The sequence below is a fragment of the Tubulanus polymorphus genome, chromosome 5, assembly GCF_964204645.1.
Source record: "Tubulanus polymorphus chromosome 5, tnTubPoly1.2, whole genome shotgun sequence".
NCBI lineage: Eukaryota > Metazoa > Nemertea > Palaeonemertea > Tubulaniformes > Tubulanidae > Tubulanus > Tubulanus polymorphus.
The window spans coordinates 5054524-5069100 of record NC_134029.1 but is presented as its reverse complement, the minus strand read 5'-3'; the positions used below and the strand labels follow the sequence as shown (position 1 = coordinate 5069100).

Genomic DNA, 14577 nt, shown 5'->3' with positions numbered 1-14577 from the left:
CGCCTTTTCCGTGGATAAGCATCCTCAAGGTGAGTTCTGAAACTAAAAACCAAAAACCGTCTCGAATCTTTACGATTCTGATATTGTGTACATTCTGACGTACGTGCAACCCTCGAGATGAATTTCGATATACCGGAAGGTCTGGGTGACATGCTGCGGGATTTTACCGTGTCTGTTTTGCGAGAAAAACCGACGGATATCTACGACTACGCGGTGAAATATTTCACCCGGGTTCGAGACACGAAAAAGCCGCAGAATGTTCCCATGTACATCATCGTCGACGATGACGACGACGCCCGAGAACCGGAGCCGTGTGAACTGAAGCCGAAGACGCAGAAGAACAGATTCGCTCGTCGTCATTCCGTGTCGGCCGAGCGATACGACCCGGAAGCCGACAGCAGCGACGAAGAACGAATCGCGCACCCGAAATCCGATGAGCAACGAGAACGACTTATCGAGTCGACAAGAGGTATTCTATTATTCCGATCTCTGGATAGCGAGCAAATGCAAGACGTCGTCGACGCCATGTTTGAAAAGCGTGTCGAACCGGATGAGTTCATTATCCGTCAAGGAGATGACGGCGATAACTTTTACGTCATAGACGAAGGAGTCTACGACGTATTCGTGACTGTCAACGGTGAACAGAGAAAGGTGCACGAATTCGAGCACAAAGGTAGTTTCGGCGAATTGGCGCTTATGTATAACATGCCGCGCTCGGCGACCGTCATCGCCAAATCGAAAGGTACAATTTGGGCGATGGATAGGAAATCGTTCAGAACCATCGTGATGAAAAGCGCGTTCAAGAAACGGAAAATGTACGAGGAACTGCTAGAAAGCGTTCCGATGTTAACAACTCTGGAACCTTACGAGCGCATGAATCTAGCAGACGCCCTTACACCCCAGTTATACAAAGACGGCGATTTGATCATTAAAGACGGCGAAGAAGCGGATGGTATGTATTTCATCGAAACCGGCGAGGTGCGCATTACGATTAACAAAGACGGACAAGAAGTCGAGATAGCGAGGTCTACGAAAGGGAAATACTTCGGAGAAATGGCGCTCGTCGAGAACAAACCTCGTTCTGCCAACGTTTACGCGATCGGGAAGGTCAAGGTCGCATTTCTCGAGCGGGAATCGTTCGAACGTTTACTAGGACCTTGCTTAGATCTAATGAAACGTACGATAGCGAAATATAAGAAAAATTGATTGTCGCCATCTTGGTGCGATATGCGTTTGTGTGTAAGCTTCTTATATTGTTCGATATGATTTGACGAATGACCAACGAACGAACGTATGTACGATCAGAGGTTGTGTGCTCGAGTTCCTTGGGAGATAAACTTAATTATTATTACTGGTAACAGATGCCAGGTCGATTCGCACAGGTCTGAAGCCGTGCTTGCACTCGTTGCAGTTATGTTGTTATGCCACCGTGACGACGGCGACGGCAATATTGATCGAGGGTACCGTATCTAGAGGGGGATAATTGTCAGTTCTACTAATTCTGGTCGTCTCAGGAGAAGATCACAGTTTGACAGTCGACCATCAGTAAAATATCGATCTTATCTTACTTCATTTTGTGGGCGTCTTACCGCGCTTACCAAACGACTCGACCGTCGATGGGAGAAAACGGATTTCATTCCGGTCCGTCGGAGCGGAAAAACTCTGACGACCCAACGAGCTCTGTTTCTAACAAATACGGCCTTTTCATAACCTGGATAATTGTTTCCTTTCGTGAAACGAGCTTTTTTTCTGCGTAAACACCGCCTCGTAATGCCTAGTCATGCTCTGTAAATTTCTGCCTAGGCGGCCGCAACGTCGAGCGCTCCCCTGCATCCAACTTTCCAATAAGCTGTCTAATTACTTTTTGTCTGGTTGTTAACGAAACCATGTTAAACAAGACGAAAGAAAATAGGTTAATTTCCGTTCTCGCTCTCGAAAGGTAAAAGCTAATAATTCTATATTCGATGCAATATATCAAATCGAATTTGGTCAAAACAAAGCCGTAAAATACCGTTTTAAGGTTCACGCCTAGCGCAGAGATATAAATGTTTGAATTGGACCTGAAATGTGTTTAATATGAATTTGCTTGTATTTGCTAAGTGTATGTACCGACCACTCGTGATATTTGCTCGTCTCTCCAGCGAGAGATATGTGAATAAATAACAAACTCTCGCAGCGATTCGAATGTTTAAGTAATAAGAGATCTTTAATTATAAATCAGAAGGTGATTTTTCTCGATGAAACAGTCACATCGTGTATAAGAAAACTATACATTTCGCGTGTGTTGGTAACAGTGTTGTTGTTGTGTCGACTCGAGTTGCCACAGCCACGCACAGTTAAATGATCATTTCAGTAATTTGTGAGTAGAAAAATGATGAAATACCCTAAACAAACGCTATATCCATTCTTATCCCGATGTTACTACCGCCCCATCTATATCGTGCTCGGTTAGGTATTCAATTATCACGAGCTATTGATCTAGCGCTTGCAATATTGTTATCAGTTTTGTTTTGCGAGGCAATTACGAAATCAATTTAGAAAGCAGACGGTTTTAATGGAATTCGGCCCCAGCGTGCGACGTCGGGGACTGCACACGTATGCATCGTTTACGTAGTTCAAACGTTCACGTTATAGCTTTATCAAATAATCGTACGTATACGACCTCGATACCGTTTAACGACGAAACCATTAACTCTGCGAGTTTGCAGGTGCAAATAACACGAAAAACTGTATTATGTATAATCGTTCCTGGGGGTATTCGGAAAAAAACAATTACTGGAAACATTGTCGCAAAATTCAATAATGAAAAATGCACTAACATTCCAGCCACCTTTTTGTGAGGAAAGTTGTCGGAATGTGCATGTTTTAGGAGAAAATATGTGGACAAGCCTAAATGAACTCTCTGACTGCAGGGGTGTCGGTGCAGATTATGTTTCTACCGAATTGGTTTAAGTAAGGAAATATCCATCCCCGTACTGGGAGTTAGTAAACTGTGAACTATGTCTTTAAGTTACGTTTCCAAAGGCTTTGAATATTTCTAATAGTGGAATCGAAGATAGTTAACTATCAGTTCCGAGTTCACATTTGGAAAAAATTATGGACTTATATACAATATGTAACCGACTATCGACTTTGATAAACAGGGCCCAGTTCCACAGTTGTGAGTTAAGGTTTGACTCAGAGTTAACTCATTGAAAATGAACTAATTTCAACTCAGAGTTAGCTCAGAACTATAGAACTGGATCCAGGATCTATAAATGACTTTGCAAAAAAAAAGATAATTCGATTCGCATGGAAATCATTGTTTCTTGTTCGATTATACGAATGTAAAATCCTGTTTCGGATTGAAGAGATTTTAACGTGTTCTCATTATTGTTATGGAGCTGTGGAGAAAAATTGTAGCAAACATACATATACATATATATTATTATAGTAAATAAATCTATACGAAAAGATTATTTATTCGATTAAATAAATGTATATTCACGAATAACTAAACGTGTCTTGACTGCGACCGGTTAGATTATGAAGAAACCAGGGGCGGATCTGAGGGGCCTAAGCGGCCTGCCTACCCCTATTTTTACCGAGATAATATTTTCACAACCTTGTTCAAGAAAGTTACGGTCGTTTTATTCTAGAATCTAACTGCTCGGAGAAATATCCTTTTTTCAAAATCCATACACCCCCTCGCAGTTGGGTGCCCATTACCTGGAAACAACTAGGTCTCGGATTCCCCTCCCCCCATTCGGAATTCCTGAATCCGCCCCTGGAAATGATCTTATCCTCCATGGTCTTATATAAAGTCCTGATTCCATCAATATCTAAAGAATTACTTTTTACTATTTCATCGTGATCGGGAAAGAGCCTCGTGAGTCATTTTGTTATTCGACACACATAGTTATCGAACCAAGTTTTTTCTGTTATCACTAGATTCTCTGGTTCCTACCTGGCTCTAATTCATCGGAGACATTAATGAATGATTTATTCCCGGGTTTTACGATCTAATAGGAAGCAACATTTTTACGATGACAAATATCAAAGATCGACGCAGTATACTTTATTTAGCTGACCTTTTCCTCGTGGTGTAAGATCATTTTCACCAGAGATTGGCGACAGTAAAAATCGACTATGAGTCAAACTAGCGGCGTCGAAGTAAGAGCTTGTGGAACACCGCGAACTTCTCGTGACAGACGATTTCACCTTAGACGACAACAAAAATCAGCTACTAAAACAAGTGGTTAGCAGATAAGGAATCTTCTAATACTTTACCATATCAAATTACCTTATTCCAAAATGATTTGGAAGCTTACAATAATTCTTGAATATAACAAATAAAACCATCGTACCAATACGAAATTTTTAATGGGAAGACTTGATAATTTTGGGGCGAATTCATTTGTTAACTGCACAGATCTGCACTGTTAACTGCATTGATTTCCGCCTTGTATCCAGTAGGTTGGTGTACACCCGAATGTGCCCAGACATTTATCACGGAGATATTTGCGCATTGGCGAATAGGTTTTAATTAATTCTTGCTGCAAACTGCAGCTTTTATAGGGCGAAAACTAACAGAAAACGATATAAAACACGGTTAGCTCAATCTTATCTGTGATGTTCAAATATTTGGGATGCACTTAAACCGCGTGTTCGGCGCAAAATAATAATCCACGTGATGAACGTATATGAAGCTATATTGTATTACGAACATGCCCGAATCTAGTATATCATATCAATAATTTGCTTGGTGCGCTTTAAGTCAACGATTAGGCGAATAATTTGTCCACGATTGAAGTGACTTGAGAAGTTGATTACTTCATTTCACGACATCTACGTAGAGTGGTCTAGTTTCGGAGCCTCGCTTGATTGCCGGATATCACCGACAACTTCAACTTCAAGGTCATCTACATGGTGTAACTGGTGATCTATTGTTCCCGTGTTCAGGTGTCGCAGACGACTGCAAAAAACATTTCCGACTCTAAACGTAACACTTGGAAATCGTTTATGCTCCAAACCAGTACTTGTTCAAACCTGCATCGACTACATTAGAGAAGTATACAAAGTGGCAGATTTATAAATGTAGCAGATTTATGTTGAAAATCAAATGTTAGGGGTATATAGAATTAAGTGACAATAAAGTTTAACATTCCATCAACAGAAATGATACTGAAGAGTATCTTTTTCGCACAACATATTACTTCATATGTTCAAGGCTAACAACAATTACCTGTCATTAATGGAGCTGACATGTAAGATCATAATTTTCTCGCCCAGCGCACTGCATCTGCTTTATACGTCGAAGACACGTGTTGCACACAGTAACTGTTGGCACTGATGTATTTTGTTCTTACTTGTTTATGTAAAACGTGTATTCTTAGAAATCTTGCAATTTTATTGAAAATTTCGGAAGATTAGTCTGCTGCGCATATGGCAATTTCTAAATGAAATACGTAAGCAAGAATGCCAAAAATAGATACTTATGGCATTATATATGGGGGTTGAAGCCGACGATCCCGAGTTTCATTTTTCCTAGATTAAAAATTACCTTAATGACCACTTACTGCTTTGGCACGCTTTTTCTTGGGTAGTAATTTGTCTTACGATCCTACCCATCTACGTAGTTGCATGTTCGGAATCTAAAAGTAATTCCGGACTGGCAACTAGATGGCAAGGATCGTTAGGCGAATTACTTCCCAACCAGTCACGTAAAGGTGGTGGTATCTGATTCCAATTTAGTGACAAGTCCGACTGGGTTGATTAATGAAGCGTTCGTTTGGTCACCAGAGTAGCGCACATAAATTGGCTAATTGAATTTGCTTTGACCGTACGCGGTAAACGTAATGGGGATCAATAAAAACATCATCAATTCAAATATGTTCATTTTACGGGGTGCGTTTGACAAGATACAGCGAGGTATATGATTTGGTCGATTTTAAAGTGACGTCAATATACGAGGCACTGACGGCTAAGTATAGTTCTTATTAACGAACTTCATCATGTAATACTCACAATATCTGGTAACCCCATGGAATGTAAGATCTATAATACGTGATATATATAAACATATATTGAATTGGAATATGCTACCTACGGTTTCTTAGCTGTTACTCGTCTAGGGACTCGGTTATATCCCCCGCATCCAGTGGGTTGCTACGCTGCTCGAAACTAATTAAATCTCAGGCGACGAAGTAATAATCGAACCTCTTGTGACTTGTAAATAACAAGCTCCACGAGAAATTCAAAGAAACAGGCGGCTTCGAATTTCACTTTCGACTAATAAACTTTCCAAGTTTCGTGTTTGTATTTCTCACAGTTTGAAAGACATCTTAGGCGTTGTTTTTCTAGGAAATGCAATCTCATATGAAGCTGGATTATTGCAAAATCGTCTATCGAAATGCCTGCAATTAATTATGTTTCAGAACCTATTGCGATACGATATTGCGTATATTTCGAATGGTTTTGACAGTGATAGTCGACAATGGCTATTTGGAACACACCGTTCGTTCAACTTGTACAAAATCAAGTGCGGAGAATTAGTTTCAGTCAGAGATCAATCGATCCATTGATATTTTTAGCAGCGAAGATCGAACGGTTGCACGGGCTGGGACCAGCTGGTGCCATTCGGCAAACAAGGTAATCATACACTCTTGCAGAAGCTCACGGGGAAATAATGCGGAAAATTAATGTGATCGCATTCACACAGCATCGATCGCCATATTCAATATAGTTCAATACAATGCATGAAATTGATCGTTACTCGCTCGGCCTCTAATAATAATTACCAGATTGTATCTGAATAATCGAAAGCGATGCGTAATTCGGTTTCTTATGAAGCAGTTGCTCGTTCGTTTTAGAGTCTATGATTTAATTAAGCTCTTTGCGAAGTAAATCCCTGTCAATCCATGGACATCAGATTCATGGAATTCTGTCGATTCGGTTTAGAGGTAATCCAAAATAAGTTGTAGTCACTCCCAGCTTTTCAGGAAGTTACCAGCCAGACGAATATAGCTTTGGGCAATGACATATTATTAAGATCCATCAATGCAACAACTATCAATATTCAAAATTCAATATTTCCATTTTCTTTATTGAGAGCAGGAACAAAGTATTTACTTATCGGTGATGGCAAGACAATCAATATGTTAGAAAAAACAGAAAAGAAAGCTAGCTTGAAAGTTTATTGAAAAAATCATACATACATTGCTTAATTTCCGAACGCCGAAATTCACAATTCTAATTGTTATTTTTAAACACCAATACTGATGACGTAGTGCACATCGACTCACCCAGAACTCCTTAAATAATTAGCGGCGTCAAAAAACCGAATATTACTGAGTCGTTCCATTCAGGATGTAATCTTTATGACGAACAACACGAAATGTGAGCGTAAAGAAAATCATAATACCATTGAAATTCCCATCACGACAAAAACTGACGCCCGTAGTCATTAGACTGTCTGCGTTTGCCATGAAAATTTAACTCGTAGTAACTGGTGTATTTGCAGTCATCCCGCGAGTTTCAAATAGATTTTATGATTCTATCAGAGATTCGGAAGTACATAGTCTAAAACCGATAAATCACACGAATGACGTCAACGTCGATAAAGCAACCATTGAAAATGGATGTTTTTATAGGTTTCAACTAGTCAGAAATCGTAAATTCTCATATTGTCATTTACATCGCCTTTGTGAAACGTTGCGACAAGATAGATGGCCGGCCAGATTCACGAGCGCTATCTCTCATTACAATATATTCTCCCCAACACCAATGGAATGACACTTTAAAATGATATTCGAAATTACGATGGACTAGGCCCAAGGCGTACGAGGCATGAAAATGCGGAAATATGGGACAGAAACATGTTACTCCACGTTCCCCTGTGTGTCGCGTGCGTTAAAGAGAAACAAGCAATATGGAGATCAAACATAACGCACACGACGCAGGGAAACACGGGGACTCAGAAACATGGAATCAAACATATCTGACTTGAAAACATGGTTCCTGAAACCATGTGTCTCGTTTCTAAAAAAACCTGTGCGTTGGGCTTATGCAACAGCTCGAACACATTGGTGGGAGCGGATGCGGTGCTTGGCGGCATTTTACTGGTGGAACATTCGCCGGAGTCGTCTGTTCGATTTCCTTCCATCGTGCTCGATTAGAAGACGCATGCAAACACCGACAGTCGGATAATTACACGTGTATCAATAATATCGTATGATATTAATGAAATATCACCAGACAGAATCCGTCTCGTCTCAGCGATCTACAGCCTCGTCAGCGCTCAGCTATTGCATAAATTGGCTTAACTAATGGATATACCGCGCCGAGGAAACCTTAAAACGTTCGTCTCACGCGCACTCGACCGTGGTTTCTTCCCAGGAGAAACACGCGGGATAAGTCGATTAAACGATGTTTCTGCTGCCCTAAAGGCATCAATCAATCAACAAAAGTTTTAAGTATTTTTTCATCGTCCCGACAGGGGACTGGGTTTGTTGAGAAATGAATTAACGTGTCGACAAGAGTGTTATTTCACGCCAGACGTGTCTTCCATTATTCGCGTGTAGCAAGCAGTACGTGACATTTTCGAAAGGTCGATTCTTAATGGCAATTTCTTGCTATATCCGACGTAACCTCGAATTTCATCCTTCTTCTTCTTCATTTTCCCGTCCTTTTCCTTTGAATTATTGAAAGTTAGAACTGCTACGATGCGTATCTTTCAAAAATGATTTTCTTGATTAAATTTTACAGAAAAATAAAGATGGAAACGAAAGAGAATACGAAGATTTCATTATGTCAGAGCAACCCAGTGAAAGGCTGCGGTTTTTGTGTGGATGATAGATAATATACATGTAATTCCGTTGTTCGATCGTGTAACGCTGTGTGAAAAACTGTTCCCACATTCAAAAAATCTCCAGACATCGGCGGTCATCGTTCTTCTGTTGCCTGCTTTCATAGTAGACGCGTTGGATCAATACTATCTTAGTTGCGTAGGAAAGAGCATTTTCCCCGAATCTGCCAAACGAAACATCTCAATCGATGGCCACAAGAGATACATGCGCCTTTAAAAAAAAAACGAATAAAAAGAAACTGTTTGAAGCTGTTTATGGTGTCGTCAGTGTCGATTCGTTTTATCGGCACTGAATCCTTTCGGGATTCGACGAATGTATAAAACATGAATATCCACGCCACGGTATCGGTAGGTAGCTTGAGTTATGGATTTTCCAGAGACGAATATATCAATTGTGGCGGAACGGTATCCCACGCGGGATTCGTATCGGCGCCATATACTTTGTCACAGCTCTATGTACGCTAATCAAAATATCCGTCTGACTCGTATGTGCCAATTTGTTTCCGCCACCTGATTGCCTGAAATATGTCCGTATTTATATATGTATCGTTCAACAAAGGAATATAGGAAAAGGTTGTTTTGTTTTTGGCAAGAAACATGTTAATAATGCAACGGACATTTTCCTTTTCTTCGTTCATTTTACTATGCGCACTCTATTTAGATTAAGTTCTCCGATGAAAGCGCAGGTTCAAAAGAAAAAAAAAACGTTTTAATCGGATTCGAAGGGCATTAGCCCCAACGAAAAGGTATTACAGTCAACAAAAGCTGTTCTCACATTTACAGTATACCGTTGATGGGATTTTGTACTGCGGTGCATGTGCAGTGGGCGATATAAAACCCTAAGTGCATTGATTCTTCGTCAGGTCTGAACTATGAAAGACGTATTCCATTGAGAGATGTTATAAGGTGTCCTGCCAATAGAAAAAACACTGCAGTTCTATTGGCCCTTGTCAACCAGGCCACGTACCCATTTGGCACAAGTGTTAACGGTTGGCCCTGACGAAATCTGACGCGGGTCAAAAATACAAGGGTGATCGTGACTCTTAGTGTCAGCTATTGTACGCTCGCCTTCATGTCTGAAATCATCCTGAGACCGTATGAGCATCGTTAACCTGGAGTAACTATGTAACTGGAACCTCGGGACCTTTCGTGTATATTCATGGTACACTTTAGAAACGTTCAGGGTTTCAAAAGATATTGAAGACGAAGCGAGTGCCGCTCTATCCACGAAGATTCAAATCGCTGTTGTTTTTGCGTTTTGGATTTCACGCTCGCGCAACAGAATTCACCTGACATCTTACATACGATTTTAGCGCCCGAGGCGGCAACCGACTGTAATTATATTTACCCACGTACATCGTCGACAATGAATTTCAGTCGAATTGGTATTTACATAGCTGACTCAAATATGATTGCCAAATGAATATTGAATTAAAGCTAAATACATATGTGCTACGTCGGTCCGAGGTATGTACATCGTATTTGGAACCGGATGTGATTGTCGCGAGGGTAAACGCGTTTTCTACATATCCGTCAGTCATTTTTGTAAATAAATTTATACGAAAACAATTTCCGTAGTTGTACGCTTTACTAGCAATTCCCATGAAATGTGCCAAGTTTCCAATTGGGAGATAAATATATTGGCTGACATCATGGAAATAATCAACTATCGCGAATGTTTCAATCATTTACGCAGATGTCACACTTGAAAGCATGCGTACGCATAAAATTAATGTACAGCGAGACAAATTCATCAGATCGAATAAAAATCTTCTCGGAAATCCGAAAAATAACTCCCTTTTTCGTTAAGCGCAGAGAAGAGTTTGCTTTTGGTGTTTTTACGTAACTTTTTCTTTCTTAACCGACTTGATGATTGCCATTTGATCTTAGATGTTTCCACAAATTAAATCATAATCCATACTGTATTATTTTTGTATTAGTTTAGTTTTATCTCGGAATATATCATTATAGAAGGGAAAATATAGATATGAAAAATAAAATGGTTTGGATTTTTGTTTTATTATTTAAACTCGCTACCGAGGATAATTTCAATATGGTTTTCAAGCTATATACCTATTTCCAAGACAAACGTATACACATAACACACACACACCCCCATGCCTTGATATTTCGTATATATTGCTACGTATGAGATCTCAAAATTCCGCCATGAATATATGTCCTGTAATATAAGTCTTGTTAACGACGAGAGATGTGTATTATTCACCCCTAGGCACCGGAAATTAGTCGTGGAGGACGACAAACAAGGTCGTGTGAAGAGGGCAAAATTCGATGATGCCCACGAGGCATTGATGAAATTTCGTAATTCTATAATTTCATAAGCATGAAATTTCAAATGATACGTAATATCGTCAATCGTATCCGTATAGTTGTTTTTACCACATTCTGCCAGGAAGAAATGCGTCCGATTGCTGATGTTTAGGTGTTCGATTGATTGATAAGTGAAAGCTGTTGTGGAAATGAAGTAAAGGGCTGTGGCGGCGGAGAGTGCAGTCAATATCAAACTGAATTGAACCAATATTTGCTATCCGATCTATCTTGTAGTCGCGCAAACAGACATTTCCGTGAGCCACTTAACATAGCGCGCCACCGTTTCATAAACGCGATAAGTTTTAGTTGATAATTCGTCCCGAGTAATTTGGATATGTTTGCGTATTTGAGAAGGCTGAAATTGTCAACACGACCAGCCAAATACGTCCATTACTATACCGTGCAGACCAGGGTCAATGGTCGGGTATGACCAGTGGGGCCACGTTTTATAGCATCAGTGCACAGTTGAAAACACCATAAACACCTAGAAATTAATTGTGATCAGTACAAGAAGTTGTAACTAATTTATGCAAATAAACACATATCAATGAACGAATACGTAATGATGAGTAGATATGCAAAAGATCCCGAATGATTACTGAAAGAAGGTCCAACGTTCTCCCAGTAGTAAATCAGGTAATATATCTTTGGTGAACTGTACGCCCTCCTTTAATTGAACATTCTCATTTTCGTCGAGTGTTACGCGTGAAGTATCATCGGCGCGAGCGACGTCTGCGTTGATTATCCGCCATAAATCGGAACCGCACTAATTCTTCAACGCGTTTGAGTGTTACTTCGTGCTCTGGTTGATATTTGAGCGATGACTGTTCGCAATCAGCGGCAACTCTGCCGTCTTATCCTCCTCAGTTGATAACGCGGAAAAGACACCCGGCAGTGAAGAGAAATACGAGTAAGAAATAATCATCACGTGTATCTATACCGAACAACCGAACTAATTTGCCGCCGCGAAAATAGTAATCATCCAATTTTCCAACTGTTTGCCAATGGATTGCGAGTGTAAACATTTCTTTAACTAACACATAGAACGACACAATTTATAAACAAACGAACGCGAAATGGCGAATAGTTACAGATGTAGACACCTGACTGGTACCCACACGGATAAGGGCTAAGTATTAATAATTCAGATTTAATAACTACGAGCATCATGTCGAATAAACATTACTGGGCAAATCATAATAACCCCGATTCTCGAATTGATGTGCTGGAGCCGGTTGTATAGACTGGTATTAACTTTAACCCGGGGGCTAACTCAATTCATTTTCAATAGAGTTAACCCCCGTGTTAAAGTTGATACCAGTCTATAGAACCGACCCCTGGACGTTAGCCGCGATCACACGAGCATTTTTGGCCCGTGCCAAATTTGGCCCGAAACACAGTGTTCACCGAGCCAAATCATTGCCTGTGAATTGCATCTGGTACCGGAAATGACCCATTTCGCTTTGTTTGATATCGAATGAGAGGTTTACGTGTGAAGGCGCTCTCTAATTAGGCACGGGCCAAATTTGACCCGAGCCTGGCCGTACCAATTCGGCCCGGGCCAAATCGTCTTCGTGTCATCGCGGCTAAATTGTTCCTTCTTCAAGCACTGACATTGAAAATGAATTGATTTTGACCTTGGGGTAGAGGTGAAATTTCAAGAACATGTTCCTGGATGACATTTAGAATAACATGAACTAGTTTTGTTTCTTTGAGTATTTTTGCCTTTGTTTTGCACCAGCATCAGACTCCTTAGAAAGTGTATTACTCAATCTGTTATCTTCAAACTTGTCCCGATATTTCAGATCTTTATCCACCGCGCTCTGTAAATGTTTTCATTTAAAATCCGTCGAATGCGTCTTGCCACTCGGCTATATAGATCAAAGCATTCGTTATTGGAAGTTTAAATCCTTTTCGTTTTTAATCTTCAACAGCTCCCCGATAAATCAATATTATGATGAATTAGAAAAATACACCTGCTTCTCTTCATTAGCCGGTGGTAGAAACATTTTAATAGTTTTCCCCGGGGCTGCATGCACACTTTCGGGTTTGTACCATAAAAAATCATCATTGTTTTATGTTGAAATATCTTTATGGTGTTTTCTAACTACCGGGCCGATCACATTTTGCCCTGTTTTAGGGTGTATCATCCCCCTCGACAGGGATCGAGACTCACCACGGTTGGCTGAGTCTAGAGATGCAATCAGGTTCGAATCCCTGCCAGGGAGGACTGGTGTATGTGTAATGTGACAATTTCGTGATCGCAGAACCAGCCTCAGGTGAGTTGCGCTATCGCTGTAACAAAGTTCCGCCAACCTGTTATTTACTGTAAGGGACTTGTTTGTGCGATTACCGTGTCATCATCCCTGCAGCTAAACAAATTTATCTATGTACTCAGTCCCCCGCTACGTAGCTTGGCAGAAGGAAATGGGTTGTCAATCAAGTCTGCTCATTACTACGCCCCTCTTGCAGAGTTCCGACGGCGAAAATGTTCCTTATCGACAATTGATTTTGATCGGACAACATCGCACCGATAGCGAGGAAGGTTCCGCTGCGTGTTGAATTCCTAAAAAAATGGACCCGATTGACCGGCAGCTTCGATGGCAGATGATGAAAACAAATCTGACCCGATTGACCGGCAGCTTTGATAAGGCAGTTGATAGACTTTCTATTCGTGTACGACATGAAACAATTTTTTCCATTTCTTCTTATAACGTTGATAACTAAGCATCTCTGTACGCGTTATATTCTGAACATGGCAGTGGTCGCATTTGATTGATCAGTTTATTTCATGCTTAAGCTGTTTTTGGTATTCGTCTCGTCTCGAACCAAACGATCCTTAACAATTCAGATATAAATTGCGTTTCCTTTTTTTTAACAATTTTACGTTTTGTACCGTAGATAATAGAAATTCAATCGATCAAAATAGGTGTACAATAGGTGTACAATATTTGAGAAAAAACACGCTCTCTCAGTCGTCATGAGTTATGTTCCATTGTTTGTCAGCGATATCGGTTTAAAATGAGGATTTATTTTCATTTCCTCCACGGAGAACAGACAACATTTCGAATGACGTATTAATTACCACCCGGATCACGAGAATATCTCTCGGGATTCCGGCGTTTTGAAGCCGATAATGGAAGTATAGGTAACTAGTTTATTGCGCGCAAGTCGAGCGAAAAAAGCAATTGCAGACGGACGTAAAGGTAAAGTTCAAGGTCGCCTCGATTGCATTAAATCAACCGTTAATGTGACCGGTATCGCGGCTACGATAGGCAACTTATGATTTTGGAATTTCTTATCGAAATTTTATCCAATGGGATGGGGATTGTAGCATATATCGGTGTAACCTATATGTATCTATGTATAAGAATAGAATAATACTGAAGTGCTCGGTGACG

At 40.4% G+C, this 14577-nt stretch overlaps 1 pseudogene; it reads left to right on the top strand.

Moving 5' to 3' along the window:
* Positions 1-117: 117 nt before the first annotated feature.
* Positions 118-2198, top strand: LOC141905956 (cAMP-dependent protein kinase type II regulatory subunit pseudogene; annotated as a pseudogene).
* The last annotated feature ends 12379 nt before the right edge of the window (positions 2199-14577 follow it).